Below are 20,045 nucleotides of genomic sequence, written 5' to 3'. Positions count from 1 at the left end.
TCACTGTAACACTCTGATACACCCTGCACTCCTCACTGTAACACTCTGATACACCCTGCACTCCTCACTGTAACACTGATACACCCTGCACTCCTCACTGTAACACTCCGATACACCCTGCACTCCTCACTGTAACACTGATACACCCTGCACTCCTCACTGTAACACTGATACACCCTGCACTCCTCACTGTAACACTCTGATACACCTGCACTCCTCACTGTAACACTGATACACCCTGCACTCCTCACTGTAACACTGATACACCCTACACTCCTCACTGTAACACTCTGATACACCCTGCACTCCTCACTGTAACACTGATACACCCTGCACTCCTCACTGTAACACTCTGATACACCCTGCACTCCTCACTGTAACACTCTGATACACCCTGCACTCCTCACTGTAACACTCTGATACACCCTGCACTCCTCACTGTAACACTGATACACCCTGCACTCCTCACTGTAACACTGATACACCCTGCACTCCTCACTGTAACACTCTGATACACCCTGCACTCCTCACTGTAACACTGATACACCCTGCACTCCTCACTGTAACACTGATACACCCTGCACTCCTCACTGTAACACTCTGATACACCCTGCACTCCTCACTGTAACACTCTGATACACCCTGCACTCCTCACTGTAACACTCTGATACACCCTGCACTCCTCACTGTAACACTCTGATACACCCTGCACTCCTCACTGTAACACTGATACACCCTGCACTCCTCACTGTAACACTCCGATACACCCTGCACTCCTCACTGTAACACTCCGATACACCCTGCACTCCTCACTGTAACACTCTGATACACCCTGCACTCCTCACTGTAACACTGATACACCCTGCACTCCTCACTGTAACACTGATACACCCTGCACTCCTCACTGTAACACTGATACACCCTGCACTCCTCACTGTAACACTGATACACCCTGCACTCCTCACTGTAACACTCCGATACACCCTGCACTCCTCACTGTAACTCTGATACACCCTACACTCCTCACTGTAACACTGATACACCCTACACTCCTCACTGTAACACTCTGATACACCCTACACTCCTCACTGTAACACTGATACACCCTGCACTCCTCACTGTAACACTCTGATACACCCTGCACTCCTCACTGTAACACTGATACACCCTGCACTCCTCACTGTAACACTGATACACCCTGCACTCCTCACTGTAACACTCTGATACACCCTGCACTCCTCACTGTAACAATCTGATACACCCTGCACTCCTCACTGTAACACTCTGATACACCCTGCACTCCTCACTGTAACACTCTGATACACCCTGCACTCCTCACTGTAACACTGATACACCCTGCACTCCTCACTGTAACACTGATACACCCTGCACTCCTCACTGTAACACTCCGATACACCCTGCACTCCTCACTGTAACTCTGATACACCCTACACTCCTCACTGTAACACTGATACACCCTACACTCCTCACTGTAACACTGATACACCCTGCACTCCTCACTGTAACACTCTGATACACCCTGCACTCCTCACTGTAACTCTGATACACCCTGCACTCCTCACTGTAACTCTGATACACCCTACACTCCTCACTGTAACACTGATACACCCTACACTCCTCACTGTAACACTCTGATACACCCTGCACTCCTCACTGTAACACTGATACACCCTGCACTCCTCACTGTAACACTCTGGTACACCCTGCACTCCTCACTGTAACACTCTGGTACACCCTGCACTCCTCACTGTAACACTCTGATACACCCTGCACTCCTCACTGTAACACTCTGATACACCCTGCACTCCTCACTGTAACACTGATACACCCTACACTCCTCACTGTAACTCTGATACACCCTACACTCCTCACTGTAACTCTGATACACCCTACACTCCTCACTGTAACACTGATACACCCTACACTCCTCACTGTAACACTCTGATACACCCTGCACTCCTCACTGTAACACTGATACACCCTGCACTCCTCACTGTAACACTGATACACCCTGCACTCCTCACTGTAACACTGATACACCCTGCACTCCTCACTGTAACACTCTGGTACACCCTGCACTCCTCACTGTAACACTCTGGTACACCCTGCACTCCTCACTGTAACACTGATACACCCTGCACTCCTCACTGTAACACTCTGATACACCCTACACTCCTCACTGTAACACTCTGATACACCCTGCACTCCTCACTGTAACACTCTGATACACCCTGCACTCCTCACTGTAACACTCTGATACACCCTGCACTCCTCACTGTAACACTCTGATACACCCTGCACTCCTCACTGTAACACTACGATACACCCTGCACTCCTCACTGTAACTCTGATACACCCTGCACTCCTCACTGTAACACTCTGATACACCCTGCACTCCTCACTGTAACACTGATACACCCTGCACTCCTCACTGTAACACTCTGATACACCCTGCACTCCTCACTGTAACACTGATACACCCTGCACTCCTCACTGTAACACTGATACACCCTGCACTCCTCACTGTAACACTCTGATACACCCTGCACTCCTCACTGTAACACTCTGATACACCCTGCACTCCTCACTGTAACACTCTGGTACACCCTGCACTCCTCACTGTAACACTCTGATACACCCTGCACTCCTCACTGTAACACTGATACACCCTGCACTCCTCACTGTAACACTCTGATACACCCTGCACTCCTCACTGTAACACTGATACACCCTGCACTCCTCACTGTAACACTGATACACCCTGCACTCCTCACTGTAACACTCTGATACACCCTGCACTCCTCACTGTAACACTGATACACCCTGCACTCCTCACTGTAACACTGATACACCCTGCACTCCTCACTGTAACACTCGATACACCCTGCACTCCTCACTGTAACACTGATACACCCTGCACTCCTCACTGTAACACTGATACACCCTGCACTCCTCACTGTAACTCTGATACACCCTGCACTCCTCACTGTAACACTGATACACCCTGCACTCCTCACTGTAACACTCTGATACACCCTGCACTCCTCACTGTAACACAGATACACCCTGCACTCCTCACTGTAACACTCTGATACACCCTGCACTCCTCACTGTAACACTCTGATACACCCTGCACTCCTCACTGTAACACTCTGATACACCCTGCACTCCTCACTGTAACACTGATACACCCTGCACTCCTCACTGTAACACTGATACACCCTGCACTCCTCACTGTAACACTCCGATACACCCTGCACTCTTCACTGTAACACTCCGATACACCCTGCACTCCTCACTGTAACACTGATACACCCTGCACTCCTCACTGTAACACTGATACACCCTGCACTCCTCACTGTAACACTGATACACCCTGCACTCCTCACTGTAACACTGATACACCCTGCACTCCTCACTGTAACACTGATACACCCTGCACTCCTCACTGTAACACTCCGATACACCCTGCACTCCTCACTGTAACACTCCGATACACCCTGCACTCCTCACTGTAACACTGATACACCCTGCACTCCTCACTGTAACACTGATACACCCTGCACTCCTCACTGTAACACTCCGATACACCCTGCACTCCTCACTGTAACACTGATACACCCTGCACTCCTCACTGTAACACTGATACACCCTGCACTCCTCACTGTAACACTGATACACCCTGCACTCCTCACTGTAACACTGATACACCCTGCACTCCTCACTGTAACACTACGATACACCCTGCACTCCTCACTGTAACTCTGATACACCCTGCACTCCTCACTGTAACACTCTGATACACCCTGCACTCCTCACTGTAACACTCTGATACACCCTACACTCCTCACTGTAACACTCTGATACACCCTGCACTCCTCACTGTAACACTCTGATACACCCTGCACTCCTCACTGTAACACTCTGATACACCCTGCACTCCTCACTGTAACACTCTGATACACCCTGCACTCCTCACTGTAACACTCTGATACACCCTGCACTCCTCACTGTAACACTGATACACCCTGCACTCCTCACTGTAACACTCTGATACACCCTGCACTCCTCACTGTAACACTGATACACCCTGCACTCCTCACTGTAACACTGATACACCCTGCACTCCTCACTGTAACACTCTGATACACCCTGCACTCCTCACTGTAACACTCTGATACACCCTGCACTCCTCACTGTAACACTCTGGTACACCCTGCACTCCTCACTGTAACACTCTGATACACCCTGCACTCCTCACTGTAACACTGATACACCCTGCACTCCTCACTGTAACACTCTGATACACCCTGCACTCCTCACTGTAACACTGATACACCCTGCACTCCTCACTGTAACACTGATACACCCTGCACTCCTCACTGTAACACTCTGATACACCCTGCACTCCTCACTGTAACACTGATACACCCTGCACTCCTCACTGTAACACTGATACACCCTGCACTCCTCACTGTAACACTCCGATACACCCTACACTCCTCACTGTAACACTCCGATACACCCTGCACTCCTCACTGTAACACTGATACACCCTGCACTCCTCACTGTAACACTGATACACCCTGCACTCCTCACTGTAACACTGATACACCCTGCACTCCTCACTGTAACACTCTGATACACCCTGCACTCCTCACTGTAACACTGATACACCCTGCACTCCTCACTGTAACACTCTGATACACCCTGCACTCCTCACTGTAACACAGATACACCCTGCACTCCTCACTGTAACACTCTGATACACCCTGCACTCCTCACTGTAACACTCTGATACACCCTGCACTCCTCACTGTAACACTCTGATACACCCTGCACTCCTCACTGTAACACTGATACACCCTGCACTCCTCACTGTAACACTGATACACCCTGCACTCCTCACTGTAACACTCCGATACACCCTGCACTCTTCACTGTAACACTCCGATACACCCTGCACTCCTCACTGTAACACTGATACACCCTGCACTCCTCACTGTAACACTGATACACCCTGCACTCCTCACTGTAACACTCTGATACACCCTGCACTCCTCACTGTAACACTCCGATACACCCTGCACTCCTCACTGTAACACTGATACACCCTGCACTCCTCACTGTAACACTGATACACCCTGCACTCCTCACTGTAACACTCCGATACACCCTGCACTCCTCACTGTAACACTCCGATACACCCTGCACTCCTCACTGTAACACTGATACACCCTGCACTCCTCACTGTAACACTGATACACCCTGCACTCCTCACTGTAACACTGATACACCCTGCACTCCTCACTGTAACACTGATACACCCTGCACTCCTCACTGTAACACTCTGATACACCCTGCACTCCTCACTGTAACACTCTGATACACCCTGCACTCCTCACTGTAACACTCTGATACACCCTGCACTCCTCACTGTAACACTCCGATACACCCTGCACTCCTCACTGTAACACTCCGATACACCCTGCACTCCTCACTGTAACACTCTGATACACCCTGCACTCCTGACTGTAACACTCTGATACACCCTGCACTCCTCACTGTAACACTCTGATACACCCTACACTCCTCACTGTAACACTCTGATATACCCTGCACTCCTCACTGTAACACTCTGATACACCCTGCACTCCTCACTGTAACACTCTGATACACCCTGCACTCCTCACTGTAACACTCTGATACACCCTACACTCCTCACTGTAACACTCTGATACACCCTGCACTCCTCACTGTAACACTCTGATACACCCTGCACTCCTCACTGTAACACTGATACACCCTGCACTCCTCACTGTAACACTCTGATACACCCTGCACTCCTCACTGTAACACTCTGATACACCCTGCACTCCTCACTGTAACACTCTGATACACCCTACACTCCTCACTGTAACTCTGATACACCCTGCACTCCTCACTGTAACACTGATACACCCTGCACTCCTCACTGTAACACTGATACACCCTGCACTCCTCACTGTAACACTCTGATACACCCTGCACTCCTCACTGTAACACTCTGATACACCCTGCACTCCTCACTGTAACACTCTGATACACCCTGCACTCCTCACTGTAACACTGATACACCCTGCACTCCTCACTGTAACACTGATACACCCTGCACTCCTCACTGTAACACTCTGATACACCCTGCACTCCTCACTGTAACACTGATACACCCTGCACTCCTCACTGTAACACTGATACACCCTGCACTCCTCACTGTAACACTGATACACCCTGCACTCCTCACTGTAACACTGATACACCCTGCACTCCTCACTGTAACACTGATACACCCTGCACTCCTCACTGTAACACTCTGATACACCCTGCACTCCTCACTGTAACAATCTGATACACCCTGCACTCCTCACTGTAACACTCTGATACACCCTGCACTCCTCACTGTAACACTCTGATACATCCTGCAGTCCTCACTGTAACACTCTGATACACCCTGCACTCCTCACTGTAACACTGATACACCCTGCACTCCTCACTGTAACACTGATACACCCTGCACTCCTCACTGTAACACTCTGATACACCCTGCACTCCTCACTGTAACACTCTGATACACCCTGCACTCCTCACTGTAACACACTGATACACCCTGCACTCCTCACTGTAACACTCCGATACACCCTGCACTCCTCACTGTAACTCTGATACACCCTACACTCCTCACTGTAACTCTGATACACCCTACACTCCTCACTGTAACACTCTGATACACCCTGCACTCCTCACTGTAACACTCTGATGCACCCTGCACTCCTCACTGTAACACACTGATACACCCTGCACTCCTCACTGTAACACTCCGATACACCCTGCACTCCTCACTGTAACTCTGATACACCCTACACTCCTCACTGTAACACTGATACACCCTGCACTCCTCACTGTAACACTGATACACCCTACACTCCTCACTGTAACACTCTGATACACCCTGCACTCCTCACTGTAACACTCTGATACACCCTGCACTCCTCACTGTAACACTCTGATACACCCTACACTCCTCACTGTAACACTGATACACCCTGCACTCCTCACTGTAACACTCTGATACACCCTGCACTCCTCACTGTAACACTCTGATACACCCTGCACTCCTCACTGTAACTCTGATACACCCTGCATTCCTCACTGTAACACTCTGATACACCCTACACTCCTCACTGTAACACTCCGATACACCCTGCACTCCTTACTGTAACACTCCGATACACCCTGCACTCCTCACTGTAACACTGATACACCCTGCACTCCTCACTGTAACACTCCGATACACCCTGCACTCCTCACTGTAACACTCCGGTACACCCTGCACTCCTCACTGTAACACTCTGATACACCCTGCACTCCTCACTGTAACACTCTGATACACCCTGCACTCCTCACTGTAACACTCTGATACACCCTGCACTCCTCACTGTAAAACTCTGATACACCCTGCACTCCTCACTGTAACACTCTGATACACCCTGCACTCCTCACTGTAACACTCTGATACACCCTGCACTCCTCACTGTAACACTCTGATACACCCTGCACTCCTCACTGTAACACTCTGATACACCCTGCACTCCTCACTGTAACACTCTGATACACCCTGCACTCCTCACTGTAACACTCTGATACACCCTGCACTCCTCACTGTAACACTCTGATACACCCTGCACTCCTCACTGTAACACTCTGATACACCCTGCACTCCTCACTGTAACACTGATACACCCTGCACTCCTCACTGTAACACTCTGATACACCCTGCACTCCTCACTGTAACACTGATACACCCTGCACTCCTCACTGTAACACTCTGATACACCCTGCACTCCTCACTGTAACACTGATACACCCTGCACTCCTCACTGTAACACTGATACACCCTGCACTCCTCACTGTAACACTGATACACCCTGCACTCCTCACTGTAACACTCCGATACACCCTGCACTCCTCACTGTAACACTCTGATACACCCTGCACTCCTCACTGTAACACTCTGATACACCCTGCACTCCTCACTGTAACACTCCGATACACCCTGCACTCCTCACTGTAACACTCTGATACACCCTGCACTCCTCACTGTAACACTCTGATACACCCTGCACTCCTCACTGTAACACTCTGATACACCCTGCACTCCTCACTGTAACACTCTGATACACCCTGCACTCCTCACTGTAACACTCCGATACACCCTGCACTCCTCACTGTAACACTCTGATACACCCTGCACTCCTCACTGTAACACTGATACACCCTGCACTCCTCACTGTAACACTGATACACCCTGCACTCCTCACTGTAACACTCTGATACACCCTGCACTCCTCACTGTAACACTCCGATACACCCTGCACTCCTCACTGTAACACTCTGATACACCCTGCACTCCTCACTGTAACACTGATACACCCTGCACTCCTCACTGTAACACTCTGATACACCCTGCACTCCTCACTGTAACACTCCGATACACCCTGCACTCCTCACTGTAACACTCTGATACACCCTGCACTCCTCACTGTAACTCTGATACACCCTGCACTCCTCACTGTAACACTCTGATACACCCTGCACTCCTCACTGTAACACTGATACACCCTGCACTCCTCACTGTAACACTGATACACCCTGCACTCCTCACTGTAACACTCTGATACACCCTGCACTCCTCACTGTAACACTGATACACCCTACACTCCTCACTGTAACACTCTGATACACCCTGCACTCCTCACTGTAACACTGATACACCCTGCACTCCTCACTGTAACACTCTGATACACCCTGCACTCCTCACTGTAACACTCCGATACACCTTGCACTCCTCAGGGATAGAGGCGATTCTTAAAGGTTTTCAGCAGAGTAGCTGGTCTGAGATTTACCTACAGATTTCAGGGTGGGTCACTAACAGTGCATTCATGTGGCTCTCCTGGCTGCTCAATAAACACAAAACACACATTGTTCTTCCCTCCCGTCGAAGATAGAACAGTACAGTACAGGTGCAAGCCCTTCAGCCCACAATTCTCTACCATAATAATCACCAACAGTAGTAATGCCTCCTTTCTCGGCACATCCATGTACTAGATTGATCTTGGGGTAGGTTAAACGGTCAGCACAACATTGCAGGCTGAATGGCCTGCACTATGCTCTACAGTTCTAAGTTCTACTTAAGCAGCTCTATCACATCTGCCTGCACCACCACCCTGTGTAAATAACTTGCCCTGTCCATCTCCTTCGAACTTGCCCCCTCTCTCCTTAGTATGCCCTCTTTGCATACCGAGAATTCATTAAAAGGGAAGCCAACATACAATACTTGGGAGTAGAGGAGTGACAAGGGGCAGGAATCCTAATCCAGTTTTTAGTTTTTCCATGATCCCCCTGTTGCTAAGCAACAGCAGCTTGTTTTTTCCATTCAGCTTCTAATTCAAACCACATTGACACTGGGAGTTGGCCAATATAGCACTGGGGCAGGACGAACAGTCCAGTGACTGGTTTCTACGATCCTCCATCATTGGTGTTCCATGTCCTGCTCCAATCTCCCATTTCTCCCCCCAACACAAAGATTAACCTTATTTGTCGCATACACATCAAAACATTCGGTGAAGTGCCTTGTTTATGTCAACGGCCAACACGACTGAGGATGTTCCGGGAGCAAGCCATGTTTCTGGTGTCGACATATCATAACCACTGCTTACTGACCGGTCTGCCTTTCGAATGTGGGAGGAATCTGGAGAAAATCCACATGGTCACATGGGGAATGTGCAAACTCCTTACAGACTTCAATCCTGGTTACTGGCACTGTAACACACTGCGCTAGCCGCTACATTACCGCGCCTCGCCTGCTATGCTACTGCGCCGCCAAGGAAGATGACAGGTGAGAACGAATTTCACTGTGTCAAAGCTCAAAGCAAATTTATTATCAAAGTACAAATACATCACCATTTATAACCCTGAGATCCGATTTCTTTTGGGCATTCACAGTAAGTCCATTATAGAATAATAACCATAGTAGAATCAATGATAGACCGCACCAATTTTGGCATTCAACTAGGGTGCAAGTACAAAACGAAAGAAATAATATGAAATAAATAAGCAATAAATATCGAGAACATGGGATGAAGAGTCCTTGAAAGAGAGTCCATATGTTGTAGGAACACTTCAATGATGGGGCACACAAAGTTGAGTAAACTTATCCCCTTTGGTCAAGAGCCTGATGGTTGAGGGGTAGTAACTGTTCCTGGACCTGGGTGGTGTGAGTTCTGAGGCTCCTGCACCTTCTTTCTGATGGTAGCAGTGAGAAGAGAGCATGGTCTGGGTACTGGGGTCCCTGATGATGGATGCTGCTTTCCTGCAACAGCACTTCATGTGGATGTGCTCAACGGTGGGAGGGTTTTACCCGAGATGGACTGGGCCATATCCACTACTTTTTGTAGGGTTTTCCGTTCAAGGGCACTGGTGTTTCCACACCAGGCTGTGATGCGGCCAGTCAATGTACTCGCCACCACACATCTATAGAAGTTTGTCGAAGTATTAGACGTCACGCCGAGTCTTCGCAAACTTCTAAGGAAATAGAGGCGCTGCTGTGTTGTCCTCATAATTGCTTGAACATACTGGACCTATTTCAGGCCCTCTGAAATGATAGCACAGAGGAATTTAAAGTTGCTGACCCTCTCCACCTTTGATTCCCCTGGTGAGGACCGGCTCTTGGGCCTCTGGTTCCCTGCTCCTGTCGTCAGTAATCAACTCCTTGGTCTTGCTGACATTGAATAAGAGGTTGTTACTGCGGCACCACTCAGCCACATTTTCAATCCAATGTTCTGGATGAACCTTGGGCCGCCAGCCAAAATATAACCTAATCTGGATATATCTTGAATTATTTTTCTTCTACAAGTCTCCTACATCGGGAAGAAGGTACCGGAGCCTAAAGACCCATTCTCGACTATTCAGGACAGTTTCTTTCCCCGATGCCATCAGATTCCTGAATGGGCCACAAACACTACCGTCTATCCTTTATTGTTTTTCTACTTGCACTTTACTGTTTTTGCAATTTAGAGTAATTTTATGTTTTTGTGCTCCATTACTGCTGCAAAACCAAAAATTTCACAACATACATTGTCATTATGGTCCGTGTCATACGATGTGGGTGGTCATGGTCTTTCCATGACTGTTCCTGGTGAACTTTTCTACAGAAGCGCTTTGCCATTGCCTTCTTCTGGGCAGTGTCTTCACATGTTGGCTGACCCCAGTCATTATCAATACCCTTGTCTGCCTGGCATCAGTGGTCGCATAAGCAGGACTCGTGATATGCACCAGCTGCTCATACGACCACCTCCTATGGTTTCACATGACCCTGATCGAGGGGCTAAGCAGGTCCTACACCTTCCCCAAGGGTGACCTGCAGGCTAGCGGAGGGAAGGCAGGCCTCATACCTCCTTTGCTGGAGATGCATCTCCACCCTGCCTCACCAACAAGACAGCAATAATACAACAGAAACGGATTCCGAATGCAGCTTGGGATGTTTTATAACAGTAGAGGTGACATATGTGGAACGCACAGTTAAAAATAAACCTTCGAGTGCTTTTTTAAAAAAAATCCCTCATGTGGTCTCGATGTCATTGCCATTTTTTTGTCCTTCCTACTCCTGCTCAACTGAAAGTAATCAAGAACAAAAAAAAACAGCTCCATCATCGTCACCAGTCTCCGCAGCATCCAGGTCATCTTCAAAAAGGCGGCATCCAACATTAAAGATCCCCGTCACACAGGACGTGCTCTCTTCAGAAAGGCAGGACAGGAACCTGAAAATACTGAGTGTTTTCGAAACGCCTTCTTCCACTCTGTCATCAGAGTCCCGAACAGCCTTGAACACTGTCTTACTCTTCTTTTCCCCACTACTTGATTTAATTTTTTGAACATAAACTCAGTGGCCACTTTATTAGGATGGGGGGAGTGGTTTTCCTCAAGGTTTGATGTGCTGTGCGTTCAGAGATGCTCTTCTGCTGTCGTAACTTGTGATTATTTGAGTTACTGTCGCCTTCCTGTCAGCTTGAACCCGTCTGACCATTCTCCTCTGACCTCTCTCATTAACAAAGCTTTTTTTTGCCCACAGAACTGCCACACACTGGATGTTTTTTGGGGGGGTTTTTTGCATCATTCTCTGTAAACTCTAGACTGTCGTGCGTGAAAATCCCAGGAGATCAGCAGTTTCTGAGATTCTCAAACCACCCCGTCTGGCACCAACAACCAATCCACGGTTAAAGTCACTTAGATCACATCCTGACGTTTGTTCTGCTCCACAACTGAACCTCTTGACCATGTCTGCGTGCTTTTGTGCATTCTGCCACCTGATTGGCTGATTTGATATTTGCATTAACTAGGTGTACTGGTGTACCTAATAATGAGTGTACATTTCTTACTGCAGCTTATAGTTTTTTTATTATGTATCGCAATATACTGCTGCTGCACAGCAACAAATTTCACAACATGTGCGAGTGATGTTAAACTTGGCTCTGACTCGGAAGTCAGCCAGGTTGCCAGTGTGTGGAGTCACCTATGGAGGAGGCAAGAGACTTCCTCCTTCGAGGACCTTCTGTGAACTCATTGGGTTTTAATGAAACCCTGATAGTTTCAAGATTACATTGGCACGTTTGCCTTCATGCTTGGACTTCACAAAGGGGATGTCAGGAGAACACACTCTCAGTCAGTCCTCATTAAGGGATCAGCAGAGGAAAGGGTGAGCAGTTTCAGGTTCCTGGGTGACAGCATCTCAGAGGGTCCATCCTGGGCCCAACACAAAGGCACACCCAGTGGCTATACTTCATTAGAAATTTGAGGAGATTCAGTACGTCACCAAAGATTCTAGCAAATTTCTACAGACGTACCATGGAGAGCATTCTGACTGGTTGCATCACCACTTGATATAGAGAAGCCAATGTCCAGGACAGGAAAAAGCTGCGGAGAGTTGTACTGTCCTCACCACCACTGAGGGTGTCTGCAAAAGGCAGCATCCGTCATTAAGGACCCTTACCAAATTAGGTTTAGTTTTAGTTGGCATCACAGGTGGCACATTGTGGGCTAAAGGGGTTGTTCCTGTGCCATACTGTTCAATGTTAATCACTATTACTGAAATCAGCTTGTTTAAATTCTAGTTCAACACCTTATATTCCATCTGGGGAGCCTCCAACCTGATGGCATAAACATCAATTTCCCAAATGTCTGATAATTTCCCCACCCCTTTCTCCTTCACCATTCCCATTCCCCTCTCTCAACTCATCTCCTTTCCTGCCCATCACCTCCCTCTGGTGTTCGTCTCCCTTCCCTTTCTTCCATGGCCTTCTGTCCTCTCCTATCAGATTCCCCCTTCTCCAGCCCTGTATCTCTTTCATCAAATTAACTTTCTAACTCTTTCCTTCACTTACCCCCTCCCAGTTTCACCCATCAACTACCACCTTGTATTTCTTCCTCCCTTCCCCCCCCCACCTTCTTACACTGACTTCTCATCTCTTTTCCCCAGTCCTGATGAAGGGTCTTGGCCTGAAACATCAACAGTTTACTCCTTTCCATAGATGCTGTCTGGCCTGCTGAGAGTTCCTCCAGCATTTTGTGAGTGTCGTTTAAATTCTGGATTTACTGAATACCCCAAATGTATATTTCCCATCAGCACTTGGTGGGATTTGAACTCACAACCTCTCACTCAAGGGTCAGTAACTCTGGCTGCTGGTCCACTCTGCTTCCATACCCAGCTTCACAGCAAGAGCCTACGCAGCTGAGAGAGACTGGGGAGGGAGTGGGGGCCATTAGCGTCCAAGCAGCAAGACTTTGTGAAACACCAGAGAGGGAGCTGTTCTGAGGGTGGTTTGAGTGAGGTAACAGGCCAGGGTGAAAAAGATAAAGAAAACCCCAGTACATAAGAGGTCCAGGGTGCAAGTCATGGGAATATTGTCAATATAAAGTCAAAGCACAGGGGCAACACGATGGTGTAGCTGTTCGTACAACATTATTGCAGCTCTAGTGACCCGGGTTCAATTCCCCCACGGTCTGTAAGAAGTTTATACGTTCCCCCTGTGACCACACGGGTTTCCTCAGGGTGCTCCTGTTTCCTCCCACAGTCCAAAGGCGTACAGGTTAGTAGGTTAATGGGTTTAATTGGTCATGTTGATGTAATTATCAGGCCGGTGGTGCAGTGACATCACACCGGACTTCGAGGTGAATGGTCCCGAGTTCGAATCCCGCCTACTCCTTGTACGCTTTCAATCCGGGTTGGGCATCAACTCAGCCTTGTGGGGGAAAAATCCAGACAAACTGAACAGGAACGGCAAAAATGCCCTCCCTCCCTCCTCCCCGCTCCACAAGGTCCAAAAGAAACGATAACATGTACGTAATCAGGCTCGTTAGGTCAGAACAGCCTGTTCCTGCCCAAAGACTCCAAATAAAAAATAAAATAAAACCTGGGGCTTCTCCAGGATACGAAACAGAGAGAGCATTAAATGAAGTGGAGTGTGGGAGGAATATTGAAACTGGAGAGAGGAAAGCTAGATGTCAAATGTAGGAAAAAAACTTTCTTGTAATAACCATCCCCTCTTCCAAAACTGCCTCCTACATGAAGCTACATAAAGATCTTGGAATTCAGGGAAGACACACCAGGAGAGGAGGCGGCATCCCGAGGCACACTTCCTGCTATTGTTACTGGCATCAGGAATGTGTCCAGCTCAGGCATTCCCCGTGCGAGAAGTGGAGAGAGGAAAACATACCCACCGGACAGGTATGTCTACGCTAAAGAGATTCAAATATTCTCTTTGATGGGAGTTCAGTGAGACCCTCTCTCACTGCTCCCTGTGATGTTACTCTCTGACTCTGACGCGTGTTCAGCCAGACTCCACTCCCCTCCCTCACCCACCCACCTTCCCCCTCACCTACCACCTGCCAGCTTGTGCTCCTTCCCTCCCCCCCCCCCACCCCACCTTCTTATTCTGGCTTCTTCCCCCTTCCTTTTCAGTGCCCAATGCGTTGAATGGTTATTCCTCTCCACAGATGCTGGCTGACCGGCTGTGTCCCTGTTAGATGCCATTCCTGACGGCGGTGACAGTAGCAGGACAGCACCTCGAGGTGCTGCCTCCTCTCCGGCCTGCTTCCTCCAGTGCCTTGTGCCTGCCGCAGAACCCCTTGCGTTTATGATCCACGTCCCGTCAGACCAGTGAGGGACAGAGTTGGGGTCAGAGTTTATAAAAGTCCAACGAGTTCCACTGATGTGAAAACCCACTATTCAAACACTGACATCTAATTGCCAACTCTCCCATATTCAGGTCACATTCCAGCCTCCCCAACCACAGGGGCATCTCCCCCCCACTGATATCCTGAGTTTTAGGATGGAGCTGGTTTGAACACGTTCTGAGGTGGAATGGCATGAACAAGAGCTCAAGGTGGCCTGAGCCAACGAGATCTTGGGCAAACTAGGGCCATTTCCTCTGGAGTGGCAGAGGTTGAGGGGAGATCTGACAGAGGTTTATAAATTATGAGATGCATAGACCGACAGTATCTTTTTCTCAGGATTGAAGTGTCTAATAATAAACAGACGTCTTGGTACATCGTGGTACCATGACATAGGTGGGACAAGGGAGGAGGTCCTAAAGAGAGAATATAGGGAAGGAAGTAGAAATCTGAAAAGCAGGACCTCCGGCGTAGTAATCCAGGGCAGCATGTCAGTACCAGCAACCCAGGTTCAATTCCCACCGCTGCCTGTAAGGAGTTTGTACGCTCTCCCCGTGTCGGTATGGGTTTCCTCTGAGTGCTCTGGACTCCTGCCACAGTCAACAGACGTACAGGTTGGTGGGTTAATTGGTCATTATAAACTGTCCCATGATTAGGATAAGATTAAATCAGGGGTTACTTGGAGCACGGCTTAAAGGGCCGACTCTGTACTGTATTTTATTAAATAAACCGATCAGTCTCTGGCTCGCTGTCTGTGCCGCACACTAGTGAGAGTACAAAGAGGAGTATTTGGCAGATGAATATGGGGACAGGGTTTCAGATTTCTGGATCACTGAAATCTCTTCTGGGGTATGTACAAAAGGACGGGTTACACCTGAACGCAGAGGGACCAATATCCTTGCGGGCTGGTTTGCTAGAGCTGTGCGGGATAGCTTAAACTCGCTTGGTAGGAGGATGGGAACCGGAGTGATTGAGCCGAGGATGAGGTAGCCAGTTTGCACGTAGATAAGACTGCGAGGGAGAACAGGCAGATGACAGGGCAGTCAGTGGGACGAGTTAAAGTATAACAGGTGGCCAAAGTCAGTAAGATTGATGGTTACAGGACTGAAGGTGTTATATTTGGATGCACAGTACACGGAATAAGGTAAGTGATCTTGTAATGGAGTTAGAGATCGGCAGATATAACCTTGTTGGCATCACTGAGTCGTGGATGAAAGAAGATCATAGTTGGGAGCTTAGCATTCAAGGATACACATTGTACCGAAAGGACAGGCAGGTAGGCAGAGGGGGTGGTTGGGGTGGCTCTGTTGGTAAAATATGAAATCAAATTCTTAGAAAGAGGAGAACCTAAAACCAGGCGTATCAGTATTAGGGAATTACAGGGCACAAGAGGGGAGCTGGCCAAAGTTGATTAAAAGGGGACTTGAGCAAGGATGTCGGCAGAGCAGCAGTGGCCGGAGATTCTGAGGGCAATTCGGAAGAATCGGGATGGATACATCCCAAACAGGAAGAAATATTCTAGAGGGAGGATGACCCAACCGTGGGTGACAAGAGAAGTCAGAGACAGCATTAAAGCAAGAGAGAGAATCCAACAAAAATTAGTGGCAAGTTAAAGATTGGGAAGCTTTTACCAGCCAACTGGAGGCAACTAAAAAAGCCAAGAGAAAAGAAAAAAAATGAGGTATGAAGGTAAGCTGGCCAATAATGTCGAAGGGGATACCAGAAGTTTTTTTTTTAAATCAGATATATAAAGAGTAAAAGAGAGGCAAGAATGGAATATGACACTGGAGAAGTAGTACGGAGGGACAAGGAAATGGCTGACCATCCCAAAAAGCATTTTGCATCAGTCTTCATTGTGGAAGATACTAACAGTATGCCAGAAATTTCAGAGTGTCGGGGGGCAGAAGTGACTGCAGCTGTTATTACTAAGGAGAAGGGTCTTAGGAAACTGAAAGGTCTGAAGGTAGATATGTCACTTGGACCAGATAGACTATACCAGGGGTGAGCAAACTTTTTGACTTGTGGGCCACAAAGGGTTCTAAAATTTGACAGGGGTGCCGGACCAGGAGCAGATGGACAGAGTGTTTTGGTAATACACCTCATAAGAGAAAATAAAATATCATGGGATATGTAGAAAACATGTGCTTTAATTTCAATTGAAAATGAACAAATGCATTACAACAAAATATCTGTCTTTGAAGTCCCATGGTGTTTAGCTATTTATTGAAATGACTTTTAAAACACTGAAAATTAAATGAATAAAATACAGCTTTTTTAATAGTAACAGTTATTATTTTAAAGCACTGAAAATTCTGTTATCCTTCAAGATATTATCATCATCACTCTCCTGCCTGTCTTTATTTCAAAAATGGTAGGAGATGCAGGTCTACTTGTCCTGCTCCATCTTATTCAATTGTCCCCTGTGCCAAAACTCAACAACGACCAGCACAAGGACAGAACAGTGACAGCGCACCAGTATGCGGAGCGCGTTATTTGATCTGGAGCGCATTTTTTATTTTGAGAACGTACGTGCACCTGCGCACTACTCATGTCCATCACTTAACAGAAATGACATGTAACATGTAAGGCTTATTGAAAAAAATATTTTCAAATGCATTTTTTACATAACACAATGAAGAAACTTATTTTTAATTTCAGTGGGAACAGTGTTGTTGGTCTCCCTTTGTAGCCAGCGCATCAAAGTCTGGGTTTAGTTTTGTTGTGGCGATTCTCAGGATGGATCTGAGGTGTTGGTCAGTTAACTTGGACCAGTGGCTGGCTTTGTTGATGTTCATGACGCTGAACACCTGTTCACACAAATAGGTCGAGCCGAACAAAGAGTAAAGTGCAAATGTGGAGTAATACGCTGCACCTCAACAAAGGTCAATGTGTGGCGGTGTGCTACATGCAGCGCTAAAACTACGACACGGAGTCGGTAACTGCAGTCGAAGAAAAAAAACTTTATTCGAAATCCCCAGCCTCACTTTTAAGCCTCCCTCAACCTGCCCCCCGTGGCGCAGAGGCTCCAAAGCTCTGTGCTCGCAAATCCCCGCAGGCTATCTCCCTTAGCCGGAACGCTGGCTAATTGTGAGCCGGTTCGGATGTGCCAGGAAATGGGTCGTCACAAATGTATATAGAGTGCGTCATCAATTGGGAAAAGGCCAGAATTGCGGGGAAAAAACGTTAACAAGGTTTATTAATATAATTTCATCAAGTTCTGCAGGCCGGATTAAAAAGCTTAACGGGCCACATATGGCCCGCGGGCCGTAGTTTGCCCATGCCTGGACTATACACTAGGGCTCTGAAGGAGGTGGCTGAAGAGATTGTGGAAGTATTAGTACCGATCTTTCAACTGGAACTATTCTGGCAGGGTTCTGGAGGACTGGAAAATTGTAAATGACACAGTAAGGCAGAAGTAAAGAAATTATAGGCCAGTTAGTCTGACCTCAGTGGTTGGGAAGATGCTGAGAGTCCATTGAGAGGTTTCAGGAATCTTGGAGTTGGAGACACACGATAAATAGGCCAAAGTCAGCAAGCTTTCCTTAAGGGAAATCTTGCCTGTTAGCTCTGTTGGAATTCTTTGAAGAAATAACAAGCAGGATAGACAAAGAAGAGTGAGAGGATGTTGTTGACTTGGATTTTTCTCAAGGACTTTGACAAGGTGTCTCATATGAGGCTGCTTAACAAGGGGAGATATTACAGGAAAGATACTGGCATGGATATACTGATTGGCTGACTGGCAGAGTGGGAATAAAGAGGGCCTTTCCTGATTGGCTGCTGGTGACTACTCATGCTCCACTGAGGTTAGTATTCTCCTCACGTTATACGTCAATGATTTGGATGGTGGAATTGATAGCTTTGTGGCCAAGTCTGCGGACAAAGCAAAGACAGGTGGAGAGGCAGATCATGTTCAGGAAGCAGGGAGTCTGCAAAAAGACTTGAACAGATTGCAAGGATGGGCAAAGAAGTGGTAGATGGAATATAGTGTAGGGAAGTGTACAGCCATGAACTTTGGTAGTAGGAATAAAGACATAGTCTATTTTCTAAATGGGAGAAAATTAAAAAATCAGAGGTGCAAAGGGACTTAGGAGTTCTAACCTTAAAGGTTAATTTGCAGTTTGAGACAGTGTTAAGGAAGGCAAATGCAATCTCGGCATTCATCACCAGACAACTAGAATAGAAAAGTGAGAATGTAATGCTGAGCCTTCAGAGGGCATTGGTTCGACTACACTTGGAGTACTGAGCAGTTTTGGGCCAGTTGTCTAAGAAAGGATGTGCTGGCATTGGAAAGGGTCCAGAGGGGGTTCATGAGAATGATCTTGAGGATTGAAAACGTTGACCTATGAAAAGCATTTGATGCCTCTGGGCCTGTACTTGCTGGAGTTTAGAAGAATCTTTTTGAAACTTACTGAATATGGAAAGGCCTAGAGAGAGAGTGGATGTGGAGAGGATGCTTCCTCCAGTAGGGGAGTCTTGGACCAGTGGGCACAGCCTCAGAATAGAGGGACATCCACTTAGAACAGAGATGAGTTGAAATCTGGGAATTCATTGCTGCAGACAGCTGCAGAGACCACATCATTGGGTATATTTAAAGTGAGGGTTGATAGGTTCTTGATTAGTCAGGGTATTACAGGTTATGGGGAGAAGACATGAGAATGGTGTTGAGAGGGATAATAAATCAGCCATAATGGAATGACAGAACAGACTCAATGGGCTGAATGGCCTCATTTAGCTCCTAAGTCTTATGGTCTTAAATTAAT

At 47.7% G+C, this 20,045-nt stretch overlaps 1 protein-coding gene and 1 long non-coding RNA gene across 5 annotated transcripts in view; one reads left to right on the top strand and one right to left on the bottom strand.

The window, feature by feature from the left end:
* dnmbp (dynamin binding protein) overlaps positions 1–20,045 on the bottom strand; it is a 159,116-nt gene that overhangs the window by 113,496 nt on the left and 25,575 nt on the right. The window lies entirely within an intron of this gene.
* Positions 1–20,045, top strand: part of LOC132379365 (uncharacterized) — an 82,895-nt gene that overhangs the window by 57,623 nt on the left and 5,227 nt on the right. For 2 of the 4 annotated variants that reach the window (XR_009507400.1, XR_009507398.1), the window contains exon 3: positions 14,694–14,839. This is a non-coding gene — a long non-coding RNA (uncharacterized LOC132379365). Of the gene's footprint in view, positions 1–8,742; positions 14,840–20,045 lie in introns of those variants that run through there. The other 2 variants (XR_009507401.1, XR_009507399.1) reach the window with 2 other exon arrangements.

The sequence above is a fragment of the Hypanus sabinus genome, chromosome 22, assembly GCF_030144855.1.
Source record: "Hypanus sabinus isolate sHypSab1 chromosome 22, sHypSab1.hap1, whole genome shotgun sequence".
In the NCBI taxonomy this organism is placed as follows: Eukaryota; Metazoa; Chordata; class Chondrichthyes; order Myliobatiformes; family Dasyatidae; genus Hypanus; species Hypanus sabinus.
Note: the sequence above shows the minus strand (reverse complement) of the source record. Positions and strands in the feature narration are given on the sequence as shown.